Source organism: Pelobates fuscus, chromosome 2, assembly GCF_036172605.1.
Source record: "Pelobates fuscus isolate aPelFus1 chromosome 2, aPelFus1.pri, whole genome shotgun sequence".
In the NCBI taxonomy this organism is placed as follows: domain Eukaryota; kingdom Metazoa; phylum Chordata; class Amphibia; order Anura; family Pelobatidae; genus Pelobates; species Pelobates fuscus.
This window is the reverse complement of record NC_086318.1, coordinates 290110531-290137061: the sequence shown is the minus strand read 5'-3', so window position 1 is coordinate 290137061 and position 26531 is coordinate 290110531. Positions and strand designations below refer to the sequence as shown.

The window sequence follows — 26531 nt, the reverse complement described above, 5'->3', positions numbered from 1 at the left end:
ACATGTTGAATCCAAAATGAAAACATATACATTATAATGCAGCTTTTGCCATTAGTCTATAAGTGACTTGCGTGTAAAGCAGCAGAAAGGAGGAGGTTCATTCAGGTGGCCCTCACTTAGGCCACAGTCTGTGGTGCAACCCTTTAAAAGTACATGTGACCAGGTGCCTGTTAGCAGGGTTAAGGTAGAACGAAACACATGCAGAAAGGCAGTACACGGACTGGTGGAGTGTTCAATATGTGCAGAAATAAGAGCAAATATATTGTAAAATAATGAAAGGATTTTAGGACAGCTCCACCAGATGTGACCTCAGGAACCAGAAGGGCCACAATTGCACTTATACAGAATTTCCAAACTGGGTAGTACAATGGGTGAGATGAAGATTATCATGGGATTTAGCCCCGTTATCATGAGAAAATGTAAAGTTCAGCTCCTATCTCCAATGAAATTTGTGCAGGCATAGTTTGGTTGAGAAATCACTAAGAGTCAAATATCTTATAATATACCTTGTTTGGCAAAAATATATTTATGGGTTATGGGTTCAACACATCACTCCTCATAGTGTTGAACAAGTTAAACTTATGGTTGGAAATGGTGCCAAAATTAAGTAGGGTATTTTGCAGAGTCAACAGAGATTTAAAAGGCAACCATAATGTTGTTAGTGAATAATGCCAAAACACAGAATAAATGGGAGAAAGAGGATAGCTTGAGATATTAGGGCTAAAGCAAAAGACAATTGCCAAAGGCTCCAAAATCAAGCCATACAAGAGAGGGGATAGTTTAATACCGTAAAATAGAGTACAGGATGGAAAGAAGCCAGACTGAATAAATTACACTTTAACACCCTAGAGACCAGACCGTTTTTCAATTTTCTTACCGTTACCAGGGCTCTTTTTACATTTCTGCAGTGTCAGTGTTAAGCTGTAATTTTACTCTTACTCATGTACTGTACCCACACATATTATATACAGTTTTTCTCGCCATTAAATGATATTTCCAAAGATATCATTCTTTTCACCATATCATATAATTTACTATAAAAGAATTTATAAAATATAATGAACAAAAATCATCTACAACCGCCAAAAAACACCAATGTTAAATAGTTTCTAAATTTGGTCCTGAGTTTAGAAATACCCTTTGTTAACATATTCTTAGCTTTTTTGGAAAGTTATAGGGCAATAAGTACAAGTAGCAGTTTGCTATTTACAAACCATTTTTTTTTTTTTTTTTAACTTAATGCAAGTTACATTGTAACACTGATATCTGTCAGGAATCTCTGAATAACCCTTCACGTGTATATATTTTTTAAAAGAAAACAATCTAAGGCATTATACTTGGGGTATTTTGACTATTTTCATGCAACCATTTTACTATGCCAAATGTAAACACATTTTTAAAAAAATTGGTGATTTTTTTGACACACATAGCAATTTAAAAATAAATGTATGGAGAACTTTAAGGGTTACTGCCAAAGAACACCCCAATATGTGTTCAGCAACATCTCCTGAGTACCCCCATGTATAGGTGTGTTGGGTTCTTTGGGGGCTAAAGGACCTTATTTGGATTGTGCACATTCCAGTTTCCAACTTGGAATTTTCATACGCCTACTATCAATATACGTTTGTGAGTGTAACCTGTAAAATTGGTTTATCTAAGTATATTGACTGTACTACTCTATGAGTTTTTAGTTTTCTTTCCTGTAGATTTTGTCTATGTATGTTGTATTGTGAGGACTGGGAGGAGTCCTGTCATTCTAAAGTTTAGAGTTTTTAGGTATTTTATTTCTGATATTTTCACTGCATGTTTTTTCCACATTATTTGAAGGGTGATAAGTTTGTATAGCATAAAATCTAGCCTAATAAAAAGTTATAAAAAGTGAACATAGAGTTCGTTTGGGTTACGTTAGAATTTGGTAATCACACAGAAACTCATGTAGGTGTGATTTTTAGGCCCCCAGGACAAATGGAAGAGTTAGATTTAGTGATAACAAATGGAGATTTGGTATCAGATATTTCTGTAGGTTAAAGTTTAGGTTCAAGTGCTCCTCAGTCAGTGTGGTTTAATATAAGAACAGTGACCGAGTCACACCACACAAAAGCAAAAGTTTTAGACTTTAGAAAAACAGACTTTTCTAAAATTCGAATATATGTAAAGGAGTCATTGTCAGACTGGAGCAATTTAAATGGAGTCCAATAGAAATTTGATTATTTAAAAGTTGCACTGCTGAAGGCAACAGGAAATTGCATTAGGCTTGTCAGTAAAATCAACAAATTTAAGAAACCACTGTGGTAATCCACAGATGTGGCCAAAATAGTAAAAAACAAAAAGTTAGCATTTAGTAATTATAAAAAACCCAGAGTGAGGAAGATAAACAGATCTATAAGATTAGGCAGAAAGAGGCTAAGCAAGTTATAAGCGCTGTTATAAGCGCAAGTTATAAGCACAGTCAGTAAAAAAAGGGGACAAAACATTTTTTAGATACATAAATGAGAAAAAGAAAGTAAAACAAGGATTAGTTAGATTAAAAACAAAAGAGAGACGGTATGTAAAAGAGGATGAAGGTCTAGCTGACTGCCTCAATGAATATTTTTGTTCAGTATTTACACGTGAAGATTAAGGAAAGGGGCCTCAGTTAAGGAAAAAGGACAAATGAGTCACTTGTTACATGTGAGTTTACAGAGGAAAAGGTTCTATTTCAACTGTCAATAGTAAAGACAAATAAGTCAATGGGACCTGATGGAATACACCCAAGGTTATTAAAAAAGCTCAGTGGTGTACTAGCAAAACCCTTAACAGATTTATTTAACCAATCATTGTTAATCAGGAGCAGTCCCAGAAGATTGGAAGTTAGCGAATGTTGTGTTCATTCACAAGAAAGGTAGTAGGGAGGAGTCGGGCAACTATAGGCCGGTAAGTCTTACTTCAGTAGTGGGAAAAGTAATGGAAACCATGCTAATGGATAGGATTGTTGAACATCTAAAATCACATGGATTTCAAGATCAGAGACAACATGGGTTTACTTCAGGGAGATCATGCCAAACTAATCGTATTGATTTTTTTGATTGGGTAACTAAAATAATAGATCAGGCTGGTACAGTAGACATTGTTTACATACATTTCAGTAAGGCTTTTGACACTGTTGCACATAGAAGACTTATCAATAAACTGCAATCTTTAAGTTTGGATTCCGATATTGTTGAATGAGTAAGGCAGTGACTGAGTGACAGGCAGCAGAGTATGGAGTATATTTGAAGCATGGTCTTGTCACCAGTGGGGTACCTCAGGGATCTGTACTTGGACCCATTCTCTTTAATATTTTTATTAGTGATATTGCAAAAGGTCTTGATGGTAAGGTATGTCTGTTTGCTGTTGATTCCTAGATATGATGTTCCAGCAGGTATAAGCCAAATGGCAAATGATTTAGGTAAACTAGAAAAATGGTCAGAGTTGTGGCAACTGATATTTAATGTGAATAAGTGCAAGATAATGCATGTAAAACCCCAAGGGCAGAGTACAGAATATTGGATAGAGTCCTAACCTAAAGATCAGAGGAAAGGGATTTAGGGGTTTATTTCAGATGACTTAAAGGTTGGCAGACAATATAATAGAGCAGCAGGAAATGCTAGCAGAATGCTTGGTTGTATAGGGAGAGGTATTAGCAGTAGAAACAGGGAAGTGCTCGTGCCACTGTATAGAACACCGTTGAGACCTCACTTGGAGTATTGTATGCAGTACTGGAGACCGTATCTCCAGAAGGATATTGATACTTTAGAGAGAGTTCAGAGAAGTGCTACTAAATTGGTTCATGTATTGCAGGGTAAAACAAGGAAAGGTAAAGGAACTTGACTTGTATAGCTTGGAGGAAAAACGAGACGGGGAAATATGATAGAAACATTTAAATACATAAAGGGAATCAACACAGTAAAGGAGGAGACAATATTAAAAAGAAGAATAGCTACCACAACAATAGAACATAGTCTTAAATTAGAGGGGCAAAAGTTTAAAAATAATATCAGCAAGAATTACTTTACTGACAGGGTAGTGGATGCATGGAATAGCCTTCCAGCTGAAGTGGTAGAGGTTAACACTAGAGATGTCTTTTGCTTTCGCCACGGTGGGCGAACATATGCGATGTTCGGTTCGCCCCCTATTCATTATCAGTGAGTAAACTTTACCCTGTACCTCACAGTCAGCAGACACATTCCAGCCAATCAGCAGTAGACCCTCCCTCCCAGACCCTCCCACCTCCTGGACAGCATCCATTTTAGATTCATTCGGTAGCTGCATTCTTAGTGAGAGGAGGGACAGTGTAGCTGCTGCTGATTTAATAGGGAAATTGATAGCTAGTCTAGTGTATTCAGTGTCCACTACAGTCCTGAAGGACTCATCTGATCTCTGCTGTAAGGACAGCACCCCAAAAAGCCCTTCATCAGTCTGCTTTTTTTTTTTTTTCCTGTGTAATCTAATTGTAGTTACCTGCCTGCCAGCGTGTGTGTCAGGCTCACAGCGTATACTGTGCCCACTTGCCCAGTGCCACCACTCATATCTGGTGTCACAATAGCTTGCATTTAAAAAAAACAAAAACTAGAAATTTGACTGTGAAATAATAGCAGTCAGTTTCCTTCACACGTGTGCGTTTCAGGACCTGCCAGGGCACAGTGTCACACCAGTGCAACTCATATCTGGTGTAACAGTAGTGTACATTAAAAAAAAAACTAGAAATTTGACTGTGAAATAATAGCAGTCAGTTTACTTCACACGTGTGCGTTTCAGGGCCTGCCAGGGCACAGTGTCACACAAGTGCAACTCATATCTGGTGTAACAGTAGTGTACATGTAAAAAAAAAAAAACATTTTGACTGTAATAGATTGAATAGCAGTTAGTTGTCTGCAAGCGTGTGTGTCAGGCCTACGGCGTCTACTCTGCCAACTTCTGCCAGTGCACAGTGCCACTCATATCTGTTGTCACAGTAGCTTGCATGCATAGTACCACTAATCGAAAAAAAAATGACAGGCAGAGGCAGGCCACCCCGCAGGGGCCGTCGTGGTCGTGGTGCTGTGATTCCCTTTGGCCCTAGAATAATGCCCAGTGTTCAGAGGCCACGTACCCTGAACTCGAAAAGTTCTGAGGACATAGTTGACTGGCTAACACAGGACACCCAATCTTCTACAGCTTCCGCTCAGAACCTTGACGCACCATCCTCCTCCAGCTTAGCTTTGGGCACCTCTCAAGTTACCACTCGCCCGCCTGCCGCCATCACCAACACTAGCACCACAGCCGCTTCACTTGATCTGTCAGAGGAGTTATTTACACATCAGTTGGAAGAAATGAGTGATGCGCAACCATTATTGCCAGAGGATGTAGATAACAGGGATATGTCTCAGTCAGGCAGCATTACACACAAGGACGTACGGTGTGATGATGATGATGTTGTACCCGCTGCTGCTTCCTTTGCTGAGTTGTCAGATACAAGTGAAGCGGTTGATGATGACGATGCGTCCGTGGATGTCACGTGGGTGCCCGCTAGAAGAGAAGAAGAACAGGGGGAGAGTTCAGATGGGGAGACAGAGAGGAGGAGGAGACGAGTTGGAAGCAGGGGGAGGTCGTCGCAAGGAGCTAGTGGCAAAGTCAGACAGCATGCATCGGCACACGGGGTCAGCCAGACAGCACGCCAATCAACGCATGCTGTGTCCACCACCAGAATGCCGTCATTGCAGAGCTCAGCAGTGTGGCATTTTTTTTGTGTGTCTGCCTCTGACAACAGCAATGCCATTTGCAACCTGTGCCAAAAGAAACTGAGTCGTGGGAAGTCCAACACCCACCTAGGTACAACTGCTTTGCGAAGGCACATGATCGCACATCACAAAAACCTATGGGATCAACACATGAGTACAAGCAGCACGCCTACTCTAAGCCGCCATCCTCCTCCTGGTCCAGCATCTTCAGCCACGTCAACCACTGCTGTCCTCCTTGCCCCCTCTCAACCATCCACCACTCCGTCTCTCGCCTTGAGCAGTTCCTGCTCATCTGCCCACAGTCAGGTGCCTGTCAAGGACATGTTTGAGCGTAAGAAGCCGATGTCACAAGGTCACCCCCTTGACCGGCATCTGACAGCTGGCTTGTCTGAACTCTTAGCCTGCCAGCTTTTACCATACAAGCTGGTGGAGTCTGAGGCATTCCAAAAATTTGTAGCTATTGGGACACCGCAGTGGAAGGTACCCGGCCGAAATTTCTTTGCACAAAAGGCAATCCCCAACCTGTACTCGATTGTGCAAAAGGAAGTAATGGCATGTCTGGCACACAGTGTTGGGGCAAGGGTCCATCTGTCCACTGATACCTGGTCTGCAAAGCATGGTCAGGGCAGGTATATCACCTACACTGCGCATTGGGTAAACCTGCTGATGGCTGCCAAGCATGGAATGCGTGGCTATGCAGAGGAGTTGGTGACACAGCCACGACTTGCAGGCAGGCCTGCTGCCACCTCCTCTACTCCTCCTACTCCATCCTCTTCCATAACCTCCTCGGCTGAGTCCTCTTCTGCTGCTGCGTCTTTCTCCACATCAACGGCACCCCCTAAGCTCCCCAGGTACTATTCCACATCCCGGTTACGGAAGTGTCACGCCGTCTTGGGGTTGACTTGCCTGAAATAAGAGAGTCGCACCGGACCAGGTGGATCAGTGGTTGACTCCGCACCAACTGGAGATCGGCAAAGTGGTTTGTGACAACGGAAGAAATTTGTTGGCGGCATTGAATTTGGGCAAGTTGACACATGTGCCGTGCATGATCGTACAACGCTTTGTGCATAAGTACCTAGGCTTACAAGACGTCCTGAAGCAGGCCAGGAAGGTGTGTGGCCATTTCAGGCGTTCCTACATGGCCATGGTGCACTTTTCAGATATCCAGCGGCGAGTTTTTAGGTATTTTATTTCTGATATTTTCACTGCATGTTTTTTCCACATTATTTGAAGGGTGATAAGTTTGTATAGCATAAAATCTAGCCTAATAAAAAGTTATAAAAAGTGAACATAGAGTTCGTTTGGGTTACGTTAGAATTTGGTAATCACACAGAAACTCATGTAGGTGTGATTTTTAGGCCCCCAGGACAAATGGAAGAGTTAGATTTAGTGATAACAAATGGAGATTTGGTATCAGATATTTCTGTAGGTTAAAGTTTAGGTTCAAGTGCTCCTCAGTCAGTGTGGTTTAATATAAGAACAGTGACCGAGTCACACCACACAAAAGCAAAAGTTTTAGACTTTAGAAAAACAGACTTTTCTAAAATTCGAATATATGTAAAGGAGTCATTGTCAGACTGGAGCAATTTAAATGGAGTCCAATAGAAATTTGATTATTTAAAAGTTGCACTGCTGAAGGCAACAGGAAATTGCATTAGGCTTGTCAGTAAAATCAACAAATTTAAGAAACCACTGTGGTAATCCACAGATGTGGCCAAAATAGTAAAAAACAAAAAGTTAGCATTTAGTAATTATAAAAAACCCAGAGTGAGGAAGATAAACAGATCTATAAGATTAGGCAGAAAGAGGCTAAGCAAGTTATAAGCGCTGTTATAAGCGCAAGTTATAAGCACAGTCAGTAAAAAAAGGGGACAAAACATTTTTTAGATACATAAATGAGAAAAAGAAAGTAAAACAAGGATTAGTTAGATTAAAAACAAAAGAGAGACGGTATGTAAAAGAGGATGAAGGTCTAGCTGACTGCCTCAATGAATATTTTTGTTCAGTATTTACACGTGAAGATTAAGGAAAGGGGCCTCAGTTAAGGAAAAAAAACAAATGAGTCACTTGTTACATGTGAGTTTACAGAGGAAAAGGTTCTATTTCAACTGTCAATAGTAAAGACAAATAAGTCAATGGGACCTGATGGAATACACCCAAGGTTATTAAAAAAGCTCAGTGGTGTACTAGCAAAACCCTTAACAGATTTATTTAACCAATCATTGTTAATCAGGAGCAGTCCCAGAAGATTGGAAGTTAGCGAATGTTGTGTTCATTCACAAGAAAGGTAGTAGGGAGGAGTCGGGCAACTATAGGCCGGTAAGTCTTACTTCAGTAGTGGGAAAAGTAATGGAAACCATGCTAATGGATAGGATTGTTGAACATCTAAAATCACATGGATTTCAAGATCAGAGACAACATGGGTTTACTTCAGGGAGATCATGCCAAACTAATCGTATTGATTTTTTTGATTGGGTAACTAAAATAATAGATCAGGCTGGTACAGTAGACATTGTTTACATACATTTCAGTAAGGCTTTTGACACTGTTGCACATAGAAGACTTATCAATAAACTGCAATCTTTAAGTTTGGATTCCGATATTGTTGAATGAGTAAGGCAGTGACTGAGTGACAGGCAGCAGAGTATGGAGTATATTTGAAGCATGGTCTTGTCACCAGTGGGGTACCTCAGGGATCTGTACTTGGACCCATTCTCTTTAATATTTTTATTAGTGATATTGCAAAAGGTCTTGATGGTAAGGTATGTCTGTTTGCTGTTGATTCCTAGATATGATGTTCCAGCAGGTATAAGCCAAATGGCAAATGATTTAGGTAAACTAGAAAAATGGTCAGAGTTTTGGCAACTGATATTTAATGTGAATAAGTGCAAGATAATGCATGTAAAACCCCAAGGGCAGAGTACAGAATATTGGATAGAGTCCTAACCTAAAGATCAGAGGAAAGGGATTTAGGGGTTTATTTCAGATGACTTAAAGGTTGGCAGACAATATAATAGAGCAGCAGGAAATGCTAGCAGAATGCTTGGTTGTATAGGGAGAGGTATTAGCAGTAGAAACAGGGAAGTGCTCGTGCCACTGTATAGAACACTGTTGAGACCTCACTTGGAGTATTGTATGCAGTACTGGAGACCGTATCTCCAGAAGGATATTGATACTTTAGAGAGAGTTCAGAGAAGTGCTACTAAATTGGTTCATGTATTGCAGGGTAAAACAAGGAAAGGTAAAGGAACTTGACTTGTATAGCTTGGAGGAAAAACGAGACGGGGAAATATGATAGAAACATTTAAATACATAAAGGGAATCAACACAGTAAAGGAGGAGACAATATTAAAAAGAAGAATAGCTACCACAACAATAGAACATAGTCTTAAATTAGAGGGGCAAAAGTTTAAAAATAATATCAGCAAGAATTACTTTACTGACAGGGTAGTGGATGCATGGAATAGCCTTCCAGCTGAAGTGGTAGAGGTTAACACTAGAGATGTCTTTTGCTTTCGCCACGGTGGGCGAACATATGCGATGTTCGGTTCGCCCCCTATTCATCATCAGTGAGTAAACTTTACCCTGTACCTCACAGTCAGCAGACACATTCCAGCCAATCAGCAGTAGACCCTCCCTCCCAGACCCTCCCACCTCCTGGACAGCATCCATTTTAGATTCATTCGGTAGCTGCATTCTTAGTGAGAGGAGGGACAGTGTAGCTGCTGCTGATTTAATAGGGAAATTGATAGCTAGTCTAGTGTATTCAGTGTCCACTACAGTCCTGAAGGACTCATCTGATCTCTGCTGTAAAGACAGCACCCCAAAAAGCCCTTCATCAGTCTGCTTTTTTTTTTTTCCTGTGTAATCTAATTGTAGTTACCTGCCTGCCAGCGTGTGTGTCAGGCTCACAGCGTATACTGTGCCCACTTGCCCAGTGCCACCACTCATATCTGGTGTCACAATAGCTTGCATTTAAAAAAAACAAAAACTAGAAATTTGACTGTGAAATAATAGCAGTCAGTTTCCTTCACACGTGTGCATTTCAGGACCTGCCAGGGCACAGTGTCACACCAGTGCAACTCATATCTGGTGTAACAGTAGTGTACAATAAAAAAAACTAGAAATTTGACTGTGAAATAATAGCAGTCAGTTTACTTCACACGTGTGCGTTTCAGGGCCTGCCAGGGCACAGTGTCACACAAGTGCAACTCATATCTGGTGTAACAGTAGTGTACATGTAAAAAAAAAAAAAATTTTGACTGTAATAGATTGAATAGCAGTTAGTTGTCTGCAAGCGTGTGTGTCAGGCCTACGGCGTCTACTCTGCCAACTTCTGCCAGTGCACAGTGCCACTCATATCTGTTGTCACAGTAGCTTGCATGCATAGTACCACTAATCGAAAAAAAAATGACAGGCAGAGGCAGGCCACCCCGCAGGGGCCGTCGTGGTCGTGGTGCTGTGATTCCCTTTGGCCCTAGAATAATGCCCAGTGCTCAGAGGCCACGTACCCTGAACTCGAAAAGTTCTGAGGACATAGTTGACTGGCTAACACAGGACACCCAATCTTCTACAGCTTCCGCTCAGAACCTTGACGCACCATCCTCCTCCAGCTTAGCTTTGGGCACCTCTCAAGTTACCACTCGCCCGCCTGCCGCCATCACCAACACTAGCACCACAGCCGCTTCACTTGATCTGTCAGAGGAGTTATTTACACATCAGTTGGAAGAAATGAGTGATGCGCAACCATTATTGCCAGAGGATGTAGATAACAGGGATATGTCTCAGTCAGGCAGCATTACACACAAGGACGTACGGTGTGATGATGATGATGTTGTACCCGCTGCTGCTTCCTTTGCTGAGTTGTCAGATACAAGTGAAGCGGTTGATGATGACGATGCGTCCGTGGATGTCACATGGGTGCCCGCTAGAAGAGAAGAAGAACAGGGGGAGAGTTCAGATGGGGAGACAGAGAGGAGGAGGAGACGAGTTGGAAGCAGGGGGAGGTCGTCGCAAGGAGCTAGTGGCAAAGTCAGACAGCATGCATCGGCACACGGGGTCAGCCAGACAGCACGCCAATCAACGCATGCTGTGTCCACCACCAGAATGCCGTCATTGCAGAGCTCAGCAGTGTGGCATTTTTTTTGTGTGTCTGCCTCTGACAACAGCAATGCCATTTGCAACCTGTGCCAAAAGAAACTGAGTCGTGGGAAGTCCAACACCCACCTAGGTACAACTGCTTTGCGAAGGCACATGATCGCACATCACAAAAACCTATGGGATCAACACATGAGTACAAGCAGCACGCCTACTCTAAGCCGCCATCCTCCTCCTGGTCCAGCATCTTCAGCCACGTCAACCACTGCTGTCCTCCTTGCCCCCTCTCAACCATCCACCACTCCGTCTCTCGCCTTGAGCAGTTCCTGCTCATCTGCCCACAGTCAGGTGCCTGTCAAGGACATGTTTGAGCGTAAGAAGCCGATGTCACAAGGTCACCCCCTTGACCGGCATCTGACAGCTGGCTTGTCTGAACTCTTAGCCTGCCAGCTTTTACCATACAAGCTGGTGGAGTCTGAGGCATTCCAAAAATTTGTAGCTATTGGGACACCGCAGTGGAAGGTACCCGGCCGAAATTTCTTTGCACAAAAGGCAATCCCCAACCTGTACTCGATTGTGCAAAAGGAAGTAATGGCATGTCTGGCACACAGTGTTGGGGCAAGGGTCCATCTGTCCACTGATACCTGGTCTGCAAAGCATGGTCAGGGCAGGTATATCACCTACACTGCGCATTGGGTAAACCTGCTGATGGCTGCCAAGCATGGAATGCGTGGCTATGCAGAGGAGTTGGTGACACAGCCACGACTTGCAGGCAGGCCTGCTGCCACCTCCTCTACTCCTCCTACTCCATCCTCTTCCATAACCTCCTCGGCTGAGTCCTCTTCTGCTGCTGCGTCTTGCTCCACATCAACGGCACCCCCTCAGCTCCCCAGGTACTATTCCACATCCCGGTTACGGAAGTGTCACGCCGTCTTGGGGTTGACTTGCCTGAAATAAGAGAGTTGCACCGGACCAGGTGGATCAGTGGTTGACTCCGCACCAACTGGAGATCGGCAAAGTGGTTTGTGACAACGGAAGAAATTTGTTGGCGGCATTGAATTTGGGCAAGTTGACACATGTGCCGTGCATGATCGTACAACGCTTTGTGCATAAGTACCTAGGCTTACAAGACGTCCTGAAGCAGGCCAGGAAGGTGTGTGGCCATTTCAGGCGTTCCTACATGGCCATGGTGCACTTTTCAGATATCCAGCGGCGAAACAACATGCCAGTGAGGCGCTTGATTTGCGACAGCCCGACACTTTGGAATTCAACACTCCTAATGTTCGACCGCCTGTTCCAACAAGAAAAAGCCATTAACGACTATTTGTATGATCGGGGTGCTAGGACAGCCTCTGCGGAGCTGGGAGTTTTTTTGCCACGTTACTGGACGCTCATGCACAATGCCTGTAGGCTAATGCGTCCATTTGAGGAGGTGACAAACCTAGTCAGTCGCACCGAAGGCACCATCAGCGACATCATACCATTTGTTTTCTTCCTGGAGCGTGCCCTGCGAAGAGTGCTGGATCATGCCGTAGATGAGCGTGAAGAGGGAGAGGAAGAGTTGTGGTCACCAAAACCACCAGAAACAGCCTTATCAGCATCGCTTGCTGGACCTGCGGCAATGCTGGAAGAGGATTGTGAGGAAGAGGAGTCAGAGGAGGAATGTGGCTTTGAGGAGGAGGAGGAAGACCAACCACAACAGGCATCCCAGGGTGCTAGTTGTCACCCATCTGGTACCCGTGGTGTTGTACGTGGCTGGGGGGAAGAACATACCTTCAGTCAGATCACTGAGGACGAGGAATGGGACATGAGTAGCTCGGCATCCAACTTTCATGCCTGTTGATGGAACCTCGTATAAAAAGGCTGAAGGAGAACGACCTGTACTGGGTGTCCACGCTACTAGGCCCCCGGTATAAGCAGAAAGTGCCTGAAATGTTACCGAATTACTGCAAGTCGGAAAGGATGCAGCAGTTCCAAAATAAATTAAAAAGTATGCTTTACACAGCGTATAAGGGTGATGTCACAGCACAACGGGAATCTAACGGGGAAGAGGTGAAAGTAATCCTCCTCCTCCCATGACCACGCCGGCAAGGACAGGACGCTTTACAGACGTGTTGTTGATGGAGGACATGCAGAGCTTTTCAAGTCCTACGCATCACCACAGCCCTTCGGGGTCCACCCTCAGAGAACGACTCGACCGACAGGTAGCAGACTATCTCGCCTTAACTGCAGATATCGACACTCTGAGGAGCGCTGAATCACTTGACTACTGGGTGTGCAGGCTTGACCTGTGGCCTGAGCTATCCCAATTTGCGATAGAACTTCTGGCCTGCCCCGCTTCAAGTGTCCTGTCAGAAAGGATCTTCAGTGCAGCAGGAGGTATTGTCACTGAGAAGAGAAGTCGCCTTTATTAAGATGAATGAGGGATGGATCCCGAAGGGATTCATTCGACTAAAAAAGGCCTGATGAGGGGGACGTAACAGGGATTAAACTGATAAGAATAGTAGTACTTAACACACCACTCATATCTGGTGGCACATTAGATTGCATGCGCAGTGCCCCAAATTTGAAGTAGGAGGACCGACCAAGCATCTTTTTCCATCTCCCGGTTCCTAAAATCGATGCCATATACACGTCCCCTGATAGGGGACGTAAAAGGGATTAAACTGATAGGAATAGTACTACTGAACACACCTTATAATAACGCAGAGAGAGGCAACGCAGAGAGAGGAGTCTGAAGAAGAAGAGTCAGAGGAAGAAGGTGGCTTTGAGGAGGTGGAAGTCCAAACACAGCAGGCGTCCCAGAGGGCTTGTTGTCACCTTTCGGGGACCCTTGGTGTTGTACGTGTATGTAACGAAAATATACCCCAACTCGCAGGATTCAACTTAACAAAAGACAACACAGAGGAGAGATACGTCTACCGGACCTTAGAATGGCCGGACTCGACGTATATGAGAGGAGACAGAGTCAGGAACGATCCGAGGTCAAGGATACAAAGAGACAGCGTAAACTAGGACTAGCCGGGGTCTGGTACACAGTAAACAGCAAGCCGGCAAACAGAACAGATAAGGATAAAGAGATAACGTAGTCAGAAACAAAGCCAAGGTCAATACGAAGGAACACAACTGAACACCACAAGCGCTAAAGGGAACTGAAACAGAAACCACGATAGGGCAAGGATTAAGGGAAAAAGGTGAGTATAAATACCTTCTAAATTAATGTGATTGGCTCCTGTCATATCCACACCCCCAAAAGGTAAGTGTATGGGGAGTGTGGCATGACAGGGGCCAATGGGAGCCTTTTGCCAATTTAGGCTCCCACTGTTTCTTTAAGAGCGCGCATGAGATCCGCGGCGCGCTCTTAGATTCAGGCGGGATACGTGACTGCTTCTCGCGGTCACTGCCCGCCTTCTTGTTGCAGCCGTTGGATGAGCCGCGCACGGCTCGTGCAGCAGCAGGACCGCACGGGGCTCGAAGAGAGGCAACGCAGAGAGAGGAGTCTGAAGAAGAGGAGTCAGAGGAGGAAGGTGGCTTTGAGGAGGTCGAAGACCAAACACAGCAGGCGTCCCAGGGGGCTTGTTGTCACCTTTAGGGGACCCTTGGTGTTGTACATGGCTGGGTGGAGGAAGAGACCTTCAATGACATCAGTGAGGACAAGGAACGGGACATGGCTAGCTTGGTATCCAACCTTGTGCAAATGGGGAGTTTGCGGTTGTGCAAATGACTGTTTGCGGTTGTTTGCGGTGCGTTAAACGGGGAGTTTGGTCTGTCACTGTGAAGCGGGCGTAACCCTTACACTACCTGATCGATACAACATCATACCTGATGTTTTAAAGCACGTTATTCCAAACAATTTAGGAATGTTAGGTGATTCATGCCCTTTATGGATTAAAACCAGACTCTGCATTAACTATGTAATTTTCCATGGGAGTTTTGCCATGGTTCCCCCTACGGCATGCCGCAGTCCAGGTGTTAGTCCCCTTGAAACAACTTTTCCATCACTATTGTAGCCAGAAAGAGTCCCTGTGGGTTTTAAAATTCGCCTGCCTATTGAAGTCTATGGCGGATCGCCCGGTTCGCCCGTTCGCAAACATTTGTGGAAATTCGCGTTTGCATTCTCCGTTCGCGAACGGAAAATTTTATGTTCGCGACATCTCTAGTTAACACAGTAAAGGAGTTTAAGTATGCGTGGGATAGGCATAAGGCTATCCCAGCTATAAGATAAGGCCAGGGACTAATGAAAGTATTTCGAAAATTGGGCAGACTAGATGGGCCAAATGGTTCTTATCTGCCGTCACATTCTATTTCTCTATGGTTCTATGTAGTAGGCAATTGCAATTTATCCAGGAATGTGAGGGTTGGGGTACTAAAATGTATTTTTACAAATTGTACCATTTGTTATAAAAGGTCACAAATTCATCTGAAATCTAAGCATCATTATAAAGTTTGACACTTGGGGAGGAGAAATTAAGAGTTATGGCTGTAAAATTGCAAGAGTGGGCCATCAAGGAGATATTTGGTAGACATCCACTAGATGCAGTCTCAATCCTTTAATGTAAACTTTGAATTTTATCTAAAACGGCAGTGTTTTACTTTGCTGGAATGTAGGCACCCAGACCACTTTAGCTAATTGAAGTGGTCTGGGAGCAATGTTCCATGTTCCTTAACACTACTGTGGTAATCATTGCAGTTAATGAGAAACTGCAGTAATTAACTGCTAGGGTTAACTCCTCCTCCAGTGGATGTCTACCAGACAGCCAATAGAGGGACTTCCAGGTCTTTAGGTGATTGATGCTGATTAGTGATGTCGCAAACATAAAATTTTCGGTTCGCGAACGGCGAACGTGAACTTCCGCAAACGTTTGCGGACCGGCGAACCGGGCGAACCGCCATAGACTTCAATGGGCAGGCGAATTTTAAAACCCACAGGGACTCTTTCTGGCCACAATAGTGATGGAAAAGTTGTTTCAAGGGGACAAACACCTGGACTGTGGCATGCTGGAGGGGGATCCATGGCAAAACTCCCATGGAAAATGACACAGTTGATGCAGAGTCTGGTTTTAATCCATAAAGGGCATAAATCACCTAACATTCCTAAATCACAATGGATATGGATTGACACCTGACATATGACATATTGACACCTTGACATATGGATTGACACCTGTCCTCAGAGACCCTGATACACACTGACACAGAGCAGAATAGGGACTTTTCCCCCTACATAGGGTCACTTGGCAGATATGGATTGACACCTGTCCTCAGGGACCCTGATACACACTGACACAGAGCAGAATAGGGACTGTTCCTCCTACATAGGGTCACTTGGCAGATATGGATTGACACCTGTCCTCAGAGACCCTGATACACACTGACACAGAGCAGAATAGGGAATATTGACTAAATGCCAAACATTGTTATACAGGGGAATATTCAGTAAATAAGGATAAGGGGGGGGCTACTGTCCTCCCGCCCGCCCCCACCCGTGAGTGGTGGGTGGGGTCCATAAACATAATGAGGGGGGGACCTACTGTATGATGTTGTATCGATCAGGTAGTGTAAGGGTTACGCCCACTTCACAGTGACAGACCAAACTCCCCGTTTAACAAACAACCGCAAACAGTCCATTTGCACAACCGCAAACTCCCCATTTGCACAAGGTTGGATACCAAGCTAGCCATGTCCGTTCCTTGTCCTCACTGATGTAATTGAAGGTCTCTTCCTCCACTCAGCCATGTACAACACCAAGGGTCCCCTAAAGGTGACAACAAGCCCCCTGGGACGCCTGCTGTGTTTGGTCTTCCACCTCCTCAAAGCCACCTTCCTCCTCTGACTCCTCTTCTTCAGACTCCTCTCTCTGCGTTGCCTCTCTCTGCGTTATTATAAGGTGTGTTAAGTAGTACTATTCCTATCAATTTAATCCCTGTTACGAGTAGAGGACTATTCCTTGTTTCGCCAAACCCCTTCAAAGATGGAAAAAGCGGTATGAGTGGAAGAAACGAGGAAATGTGGTCAGGTGGTGGTGCCAGCCCCACCGAGGGCTTGTACCCAGATATGCTAATAAACTGAAAAAAATTAAAAAATCTCATCAATCAAGAAGGAGATCCAAAACTGGCATAGGAAAAGGTTAGACAACTATAATAAAGTTATACCTGCAAATCCTAGTGAGCATAGGTGTATAATAGAAGGAGAAAGGGAAAGCAGAGTATTGCTTCCTAATACCGTGGTTAGTACCCTTTGTTAAAGTAAATTGAGTAATGGACAAAAGTCTTTATTGTATAATTTATAAATAACAAAGGGATACTATACTCATTCCCCTATAGTGGCTAATTGTGTAATAATGCTAATACTATTACCTATTATATAATATTGCCAGGGGCAAGGAAATTTCCTCTAAATAAATGGGTATAGGCAGAGAGTATGGAGACCGGAGTGATGCTGTCATAAAAAGTGTCAATAAGGTGATATAAAGTTAAATGTATCACAGACACACAGACACCCTTTCTCTTAGCTAGTTTCCAGAAATGCTGGATAGGTAGAAGGGCTATAAAGACCCAGAGAGGTCTAAGAAGAATCCTCTAAACTAGCCCAAATCTCCTTAAACACCTTCAAGGGTGTTCTAAGCTAAAGCTCAATCTAAACGTTTAGATGACTGCCTGATTTCTCATCACAGATGCCTGATTTCCCATCACAAAGAGTGGGTCTAAGTGCCCATAGTGCAGTAAAGTGTCCCTAGTGAAGTGAAAAAGAGAATAACGAGCTGGCGCCCTATCAGGGGATGTGTATATGGCATCGATTTTAGGAACCGGGAGATGGAAAAAGATGCTTGGTCGGTCCTCCTACTTCAAATTTGGGGCACTGCGCGTGCAATCTAATGTGCCACCAGATAGGAGTGGTGTGTTAAGTAGTACTATTCCTATCAGTTTAATCCCTGTTAATGAAGGTGAGGTAATCAAGACTTTTTTGACCTAGGCGACTTCTCTTCTCATTGACAATACCTTGACCTGTGGCCTGAGCTATCCCAATTTGCGATAGAACTTCTGGCCTGCCCCGCATCAAGTGTTCTGTCAGAAAGGACCTTCAGTGCTGCACTGAAGGTCCTTTCTGACAGAACACTTGAAGTGGGGCAGGCCAGAAGTTCTATCGCAAATTGGGATAGCTCAGGCCACAGGTCAAGCCTGCACACCCAGTAGTCAAGGGGTTCATCGCTCCTCAGAGTGTCGATATCTGCAGTTAAGGCGAGGTAGTCTGCTACCTGTTGGTCGAGTCGTTCTCTGAGGATGGATCCCGAAGGGCTGTAGTGATGCGTAGGACTTAAAAAGCTCCGCATGTCCTCCATCAACAACACGTCTTTAAAGCGTCCTGTCCTTGCCGGCGTGGTCGTGGGAGGAGGAGGATTACTTTCACCTCTTCCCCTGTTAGATTCCCGTTGTGCTGTGACATCACCCTTATACGCTGTGTAAAGCATACTTTTTAATTTATTTTGCAAATGCTGCATCCTTTCCGACTTGTTGTAATTTGGTAAAATTTCAGCCACTTTCTGCTTATACCGGGGGTCTAGTAGCGTGGACACCCAGTACAGGTCGTTCTCCTTCAGCCTTTTTATACGAGGGTCCCTCAACAAGCACGACAGCATGAAAGACCCCATTTGCACAAGGTTGGATGCCGAGCTACTCATTTCCTGTTCCTCCTCCACAGTGATCTCAATGAAGGTATCTTCTTCCCCCCAGCCACGTACAACACCACGGGTACCAGATAGGTGACAACGAGCACCCTGGGTTGCCTGTTGTGGTTGGGCTTCCTCCTCGTCCTCAAAGCCACATTCCTCCTCTGACTCCTGTTCTTCACAATCCTCTTCCAGCGTTGCCGCAGGTCCAGCAAGCGATGCTGATAAGGCTGTTTCTGGTGGTGATGGTGACCACATCTCTTCCTCTTCCTCTTCACGCTCATCTACGGCCTGATCCAGCACTCTTCGCAGGGCACGCTCCAGGAAGAAAACAAATGGTATGATGTCGCTGATGGTGCCTTTGGTGTGACTGATTAGGTTTGTCACCTCCTCAAAAGGACGCATGAGCCTACAGGCATTGCGCATGAGCGTCCAGTAACGTGGAAAAAAAATTCCCAGCTCCCCAGAGGCTGTCCTAGCACCCCGGTCATACAAATATTCATTAACGACTTTTTCTTGTTGGAGCAGGCGGTCGAACATTAGGAGTGTTGAATTCCAACGTGTCGGGCTGTCGCAAATCAAGCACCTCACTGGCATGTTGGATATCTGCAAATGTGCTCCATGGCCATGTAGGAACGCCTGAAATGGCCACACACCTTCCTGGCTTGCTTTAGGACGTCCTGTAAGCCTGTGTACTTATGCACAAAGCGTTGTATGATCAGATTACACACATGTGCCATGCACGGCACATGTGTCAACGTGCCCAACTTCAATGCCGCCAACAAATATGTTCCATTGTCACAAACCACTTTGCCGATATCCAGTTGCTGCGGAGCCAGCCACTTTTCCACCTGTGCGTTCAGGGCGGACAGGAGTGCTTGTCCGGTGTGACTCTCTGCTTTCAAGCAAGTCAAACCCTAGACGGCATGACACTATCCGGGATTTGGATAGATGGGGGGGTGCCGTTGATGGAGCAAGACACAGCAGCAGAAGAGGACTCAGCTGAGGAGGTAATGGAAGAGGATGGAGTAGGAGGAGTAGAGGAGGTGGCAGCAGGCCTGCCTGCAAGTCGTGGCGGTGTCACCAACTCCTCTGCAGAGCCACGCATTCCATGCTTGGTAGCCGTCAGCAGGTTTACCCAATGCGCAGTGTAGGTGATATACCTGCCCTGACCATGCTTTGCAGACCAGGTATCAGTGGTCAGATGGACCCTTGCCCCAACACTGTGTGCCAGACATGCCATTACTGCCTTTTGCACAATCAAGTACAGGTTGGGGATTGCCTTTTGTGCAAAGAAATTTTGTCTAGGTACCTTCCACTGCGGTATCCCAATAGCCACAATTGTTTTTTGAACGCCTCAGACTCCACCAGCTTGTATGGTAAAAGCTGCTGGGCTAATAGTTCAGACAAGCCAGCTGTCAGACGCTGGGCAAGGGGGTGACTTTCTGACATTGGCTTCTTACGCTCAAACATGTCCTTGACAGACACCTGACTGTGGGCAGATGAGCGGGAACTGCTCAAGGCGACAGACGGAGTGGCGGATGGTTGAGAGGGGGCAAGGAGGACAGCAGTGGTTGACGTGGCTGAAGATGCTGGACCAGGAGGAGGATGGCGGCTTTAAGTTTGTGTGCTGCTTGTACTCATGTGTTGATTCCATAGGCATTTGTGTTGTGCGATCATGTGCCTACGCAAAGCAGTTGTACCTAGGTGGGTGTTGGACTTCCCACGACTCAGTTTCTTTTGGCACAGGTTGCAAATGGCATCGCTGTTGTCAGAGGCAGACACACAAAAAAAATGCCAGACTGCTGAGCTCTGCAATGACGGCATTCTGGTGGTGGACACAGCATGCGTTGATTGGCGTGCTGTCGGGCTGACCCCGGGTGCCGATGCATGCTGTCTGACTGTGCCACTAGCTCCTTGCGATGACCTCCTCCTGCTTCCAACTCGTCTCCTCCTCCTCCTCTCTGTCTCCCCATCTGAACTTTCGCCCTGTTCTTCTTCTTGCCGAGCGGGCACCCACGTGACATCCATGGACGCAACTTCATCATCAACCGCTTCACTTGTATCTGACAACTCAGCAAAGGAAGCAGCAGCAGGTACAACATCATCATCATCACACCGTACGTCCATGTGTGTAATGCTGCCTGCCTGAGACATATCCCTGTTATCTACATTCTCTGGCAATAATGGTTGCGCATCACTCATTTCTTCAAACGGATGTGTCAATAACTCCTCTGACAGATAAAGTGAAGCGGCTGTGGTGCTAGTGTTGGTGGTGGCGGCAGGCGGGTTAGTGGTATCTTGAGAGGTGCCCGAAGCTAAGCTGGAGGAGGATGGTGCGTCAAGGTTCCGAGCGGAAGCTGTAGAAGATTGGGTGTCCTGTGTTAGCCAGTCAACTATGTCCTCCGAACTTTTCAAGTTCAGGGTACATGGCCTCTGAAAACTGGGCATAATTCTAGGGCAAAAGGGAATCACAGCACCATGACCACGATGGCCCCTGCGGGGTGGCCTGCCTCTGCCTGTCATTTTTTTTTGGATTAGTGGTACTATGCGTGCAAGCTACTGTGAGACCAGATATGAGTGGCACTGTGCAGTGGCAGAGGTTGGCAGAGTACACGCTGTAGGCCTGACACACCCACTTGAACACAACTAACTGCTATTCACTCTATAACAGTGAAAAAAGTTTTTTGTTTTTAAATGCACGCTATTGTGACACCAGATATTAGTGGCAATGTGCACTGGCAGAGGTTGGCAGAGTACACGCTGTTGGCCTGACACACAGACGCATGTACACAACTAACTGCTATTCAATCTATAACAGTGAAAAAAGTTTTGGGGTTTTTAAATGCACGCTATTGTGCCACCAGATATGAGTGGCACTGTGCCCACTGGCAGAGTACATGCTGTTGGCCTGACACACAGACGCTTGCAGACAACTAACTGCTAATTAATCTATTACAGTGAAACAAATTATTATTTTTTTTAAATGCAAGCTATTGTGACACCAGATATGAGTGGTGGCACTGGGCAAGTGGGCACAGTATTCACTGTGAGCCTGACACACACATGCTTGCAGACAACTAACTGCTATGCAAACTATTACAGTGAAAAAAGTTTGTACATTTTTTAAATGCATGCTATTGTGACACCAGATATGAGTAGCACTGTGCACACTCGCAGAGTACACGCTGTTGGCCTGACACACAGACGCTTGCAGGCAAATAACTGCTAATTAATCTATTACAGTGAAAAAATTGTTTTAGTTTTTAAATGCAAGCTATTGTGAAACCAGATATGAGTGGTGGCACTGGGCAAGTGGGCACAGTATCCACTGTGAGCCTGACACACAGACGCTTGCAGACAACTAACTGCTATTCAATCTTTTACAGTGAAAAAAAGTTTTTGGATTTTTAAATGCATGCTATTGTGCCACCAGATATGAGTGGCACTGTGCACACTGGCAGAGTACATGCTGTTGGCCTTACACACATATGCTTGCAGACAACTAACTGCTAATTAATCTATTACAGTGAAAACATTTTTTTTTAGTTTTTAAATGCAAGCTATTGTGACACCAGATATGAGTGGTGGCACCGGGCAAGTGGGCACAGTATCCACTGTGAGCCTGAAACACAGACGCTTGCAGACAACTAACTGCTATGCAATCTATTACAGTGAAAAAAAAGTTTGTGGGTTTTTAAATGCACGCTATTGTCCCACCAGATATGAGTGGCACTGTGCACACTGGCAGAGTACACGCTGTAGGCCTGACACAGAGACGCTTGCAGACAACTAACTGCTAATTAATCTATTACAGTGAAAAAAACATTGTTTTTAAATGCAAGCTATTGTGACACCAGATATGAGAGGTGACACTGGGCAAGTGGGCACAGTATCCACTTTGAGCCTGACACACAGACGCTTGCAGACAACTAACTGCTATTCAATCTATTACAGTGAAGAAAAAGTTTTGGGGTTTTTAAATGCACGCTATTGTGCCACCAGATGTGAGTGGCACTGTGCACACTGGCAGAGTACACGCTGTTGGCCTGACACACAGATGCTTGCAGACAACTAACTGCTAATTAATCTATTACAGTGAAAACATTTTTTTTTTTAAATGCAAGCTATTGTGACACCAGATATGAGTGGTGGCACTGGGCAAGTGGGCACAGTATCCACTGTGAGCCTGAAACACAGACGCTGTCACGATTCGGGGAACCCAACACGCTAACACACACACAGACACACACACAGAAAGTATGCAGTACCGGTCCTTAGAGTGGCCGGGCTAAGCACTCACAGAATAGTCAGGAGACAAGCCGAGTAAGGGGAACCAGAAAACAGAATAACGAGAAACAAGCCGAGGTCAAAGAGTAGGAGAAAGTCACAAAGTCAGTATAACAAGCCAGAGAGTACGTATCCAGAGAGCACACATTCAGAATCAATACTATAAAGCAAAGACCACAACAGGGCAGGGAGGAACAGGAAAGGTAAGTATTTAAACCAGAAGGTAAATTCTGATTGGATAATTTCCAATCAGAATTAACAATCACACGTGGGACATATCTAAACCTCCCACTGTGATTGAGGCACTGTGCCTTTAACGCCGGGTCAGGTGACTGACCCCGGCGTGTAACAAATTGGGCGGTCTTCCAGCGTGCAGCGTCATGCATGCTGCCGCTGGGGGACTTGGAGGGAGACGCGGGCATCATCCGTGGCTGGGAGGATGCCGCCCGACGAACACATGGCAGGAAGGGGACCGCGGACGGCTGGAGGGTGAGTGCCCGAGCGGACTGCAGCCTCCCCTCGCAGCCGCCCGCGGGATCCTGACATTACCCCCCCTCGAAGACCGCCTGGAGGGCAGGAAGCAGAAGGCTTCAAAGGAAACCGGGCATGAAAGGAGCGGACCAAAGAGGGAGCGTGCAAATCAGAGCTTGAAACCCAAGACCGCTCCTCAGGGCCGTACCCCTTCCAATCCACTAGATATTGCAGCCGACCCCTAGAAACACGAGAGTCGAGAAGGGCAGCCACCTCGTACACGTCACTGGGGACCGTGCAAGGGGAAACGGGCCGCCTGAGGGGACGAGAGAACTGGTTACACAGCAAGGGTTTCAAAAGTGAGACGTGAAATGTGTTCAGAATACGCATAGAAGGAGGCAGGTCAAGGGAGTAGGAAACGGGGTTAACCCTACACAACACCTTGTAGGGACCAAGAAATCTGGGAGCAAATTTCCTCGAGGGAACCTTGAGACGGAGGTTCCTGGGGGATAACCATACCCTATCACCCGGAACATAAGAAGGGGCCGCATCCCTACGGCGATCAGCAAACCTCTTCTGAGCAGCTGCTGAACGAGACAGCGCAACATGGACCTGATCCCACATCTTCCGCAAAGAGGCGAGGTGCTGGTCCAAGGCGGGCATTCCCTTGTCGGAGAACGCACCGGGAAGGACAGAAGGCCGAAACCCATAAGCAACCTCAAAAGGACTTAAGCCAGTAGACGAGTGAGACACCGTATTCCTGGCAAACTCAGCCCACGGAAGAAGGTGAGACCAGTCGTCCTGGTGCGCATTAGTGAAGCAGCGCAAATACAATTCCACAGACTGGTTAGCACGTTCGGCTGCACCATTAGATTGCGGGTGATAGGAGGAAGTGAACGCCAAGGAGACCCCCATCTCGGCACAAAAGCCCCTCCAAAACCGGGAGACAAATTGAGGACCCCTGTCAGACACGATATCCTGAGGAACCCAATGCAAGCGGAACACTTCTTTGGCAAACACCTGAGCCAACTGAACCGCAGAAGGAAGCTTTCTAAGCGGAATAAAGTGCGCCATTTTAGAGAACCTATCCGTCACTGTCAATATCACTGTCTGACCATCAGAAAGAGGAAGGTCTACAATGAAATCCATGGATAAGTGGGTCCATGGTTTCTTGGGTATAGACAGAGGCAAGAGTAGACCCTGGGGTCTCACATTAGGGGACTTACACTGCGTACAGACCCGGCAAGCCTGTACAAAATCCACTACGTCTTGCTTAAATGAAGGCCACCAGAACTGTTGAAGGAGGCCCTTATAGGTTTTGGTTACCCCCGGATGACCAGCAGTTTTGGCGGTGTGAAATAAAGTTAACAGCTTTTTTCTGTCCTTTGTTTTAACATATAGATTACCAGCCGGCATCTCAGGGGGTGCTTGGGTTTGGTATGTCTTAAAACTATCAAGAAAAGGAGACGAAACAACCAAACGGGTAGCAGCTATTATCTGAGACGCCGGTACAATAGGTACAGGAGTCGGGTTAACAAATTCTAAAGGTTCATGCTGTCGGGAGATAGCGTCAGCCTTGGCATTACGGCAACCAGGCCTATAGGTAATAACGTATTGGAAACGTGAGAGAAATAGAGACCATCTAGCCTGCCGGGCAGATAACCTTCTAGCGTCAACTCTATAGGAGAGGTTTTTATGATCAGTAATAACCATGATTTTGTGTCTAGAACCCTCTAATAAGTACCTCCATTCCTTAAAAGCTAACACAATAGCTAATAGTTCCCTGTTCCCAACATCGTAATTATTTTCTGGATCAGACAACCTTTTTGAAAAGAAACAACAGGGATGGAGGGGTTCGTCATGCGATAACCTCTGTGACAGTACTGCTCCCACACCTGATTCAGAAGCGTCTACTTCCATAACAAAGGGAAGAGAAGGATCAGGGTGGCGTAGTACTGGAGCAGAGGCAAATGCCTTTTTGAGAGTTTCGAAGGCCTTAAGGGCTTCAGGAGTCCAAACCCTAGGGTGTAGACCTTTTTTAGTCAACTTCGTTATAGGGGAGATGAGTGGTGAAAAGTTTCTTATAAACTTCCTGTAATAGTTGGCAAATCCTATAAAACGCTGGATAGCCTTAAGACCTTGGGGAAGCGGCCAGGACAGTATGGCTTCTAATTTAGCAGGATCCATACTGAAACCCTGTTCGGAAATTATATATCCTAGGAATTGCACAGAGGTCTGATCGAACAAACATTTTTCTAATTTACAATAAAGTCCGTTCTGTAATAACCTTTTAAGCACCATCCTAACATGATTATGATGTGTCTGCAAATCAGGGGAATATACAAGTATGTCGTCAAGGTACACCACGGCACAGACATGCAATAGATCCCTGAGCACATCATTTATGAGGTCATGAAACACAGCAGGAGCATTACACAGTCCAAAAGGCATGACTAGATACTCATAATGTCCGCTACGTGTATTGAATGCTGTTTTCCACTCATCATTCTCCTTTATAAGAACAAGGTTATAAGCCCCCCTGAGGTCTAATTTAGTGAAGTATTTAGAACCTTTGACCCGGTCAAATAACTCCGTAATGAGGGGGATAGGGTAGGCGTTTTTAATCGTTATATTGTTCAGGCCCCTGTAGTCTATACATGGCCGTAGGTCACCCTCCTTTTTGGCAACGAAAAAGAAACCAGCCCCAGCAGGGGAGGAGGACCTTCTGATAAAACCTTTACTTAAGGCTTCCTGTATGTACTCCTCCATGACCTGGTTCTCTTTTTCAGAAAGAGGTTATACCTTACCTCTAGGCGGCATAGTACCAGGTAAGAGGTTTATGGCACAATCATATTCACGGTACGGGGGTAGTTTATCTGCCTCCCTTTTTTCAAAAACCTTAGCTAGGTCTGCATACACAGGAGGGACAGAAACAGAACGTGGTTTGGCTGTGGGTACATTAAGCAAGCCAACAGGACAAACACGAGTCATGCATTCCCTTTGACAAGACTTCACCCAGGAGAGGATCTCCAAACAACCCCAATCAATCATTGGGTTGTGTTTAACCAACCAGGGGAAGCCCAAAACGATAGAGGCTGTAGGGGAGTCGATTATTTGAATGGACAATCTTTCCTTGTGCAAGGCACCCACAGACATAACCAGTTTTTGGGTCTCATGGGTCACCAGAGGTTTCCCCAGTGGTCTACCGTCTATGGCCTCCACAGCCAAGGGAGTGACCTTTTGGATCAGAGTCAAAGATGCAGTTTTAG

The 26531-nt window shown here is 45.4% G+C and overlaps 1 protein-coding gene across 1 annotated transcript in view; it reads right to left on the bottom strand.

Moving 5' to 3' along the window:
* LOC134585785 (protein unc-93 homolog A-like) overlaps positions 1-26531 on the bottom strand; it is a 137178-nt gene that overhangs the window by 103093 nt on the left and 7554 nt on the right. The window lies entirely within an intron of this gene.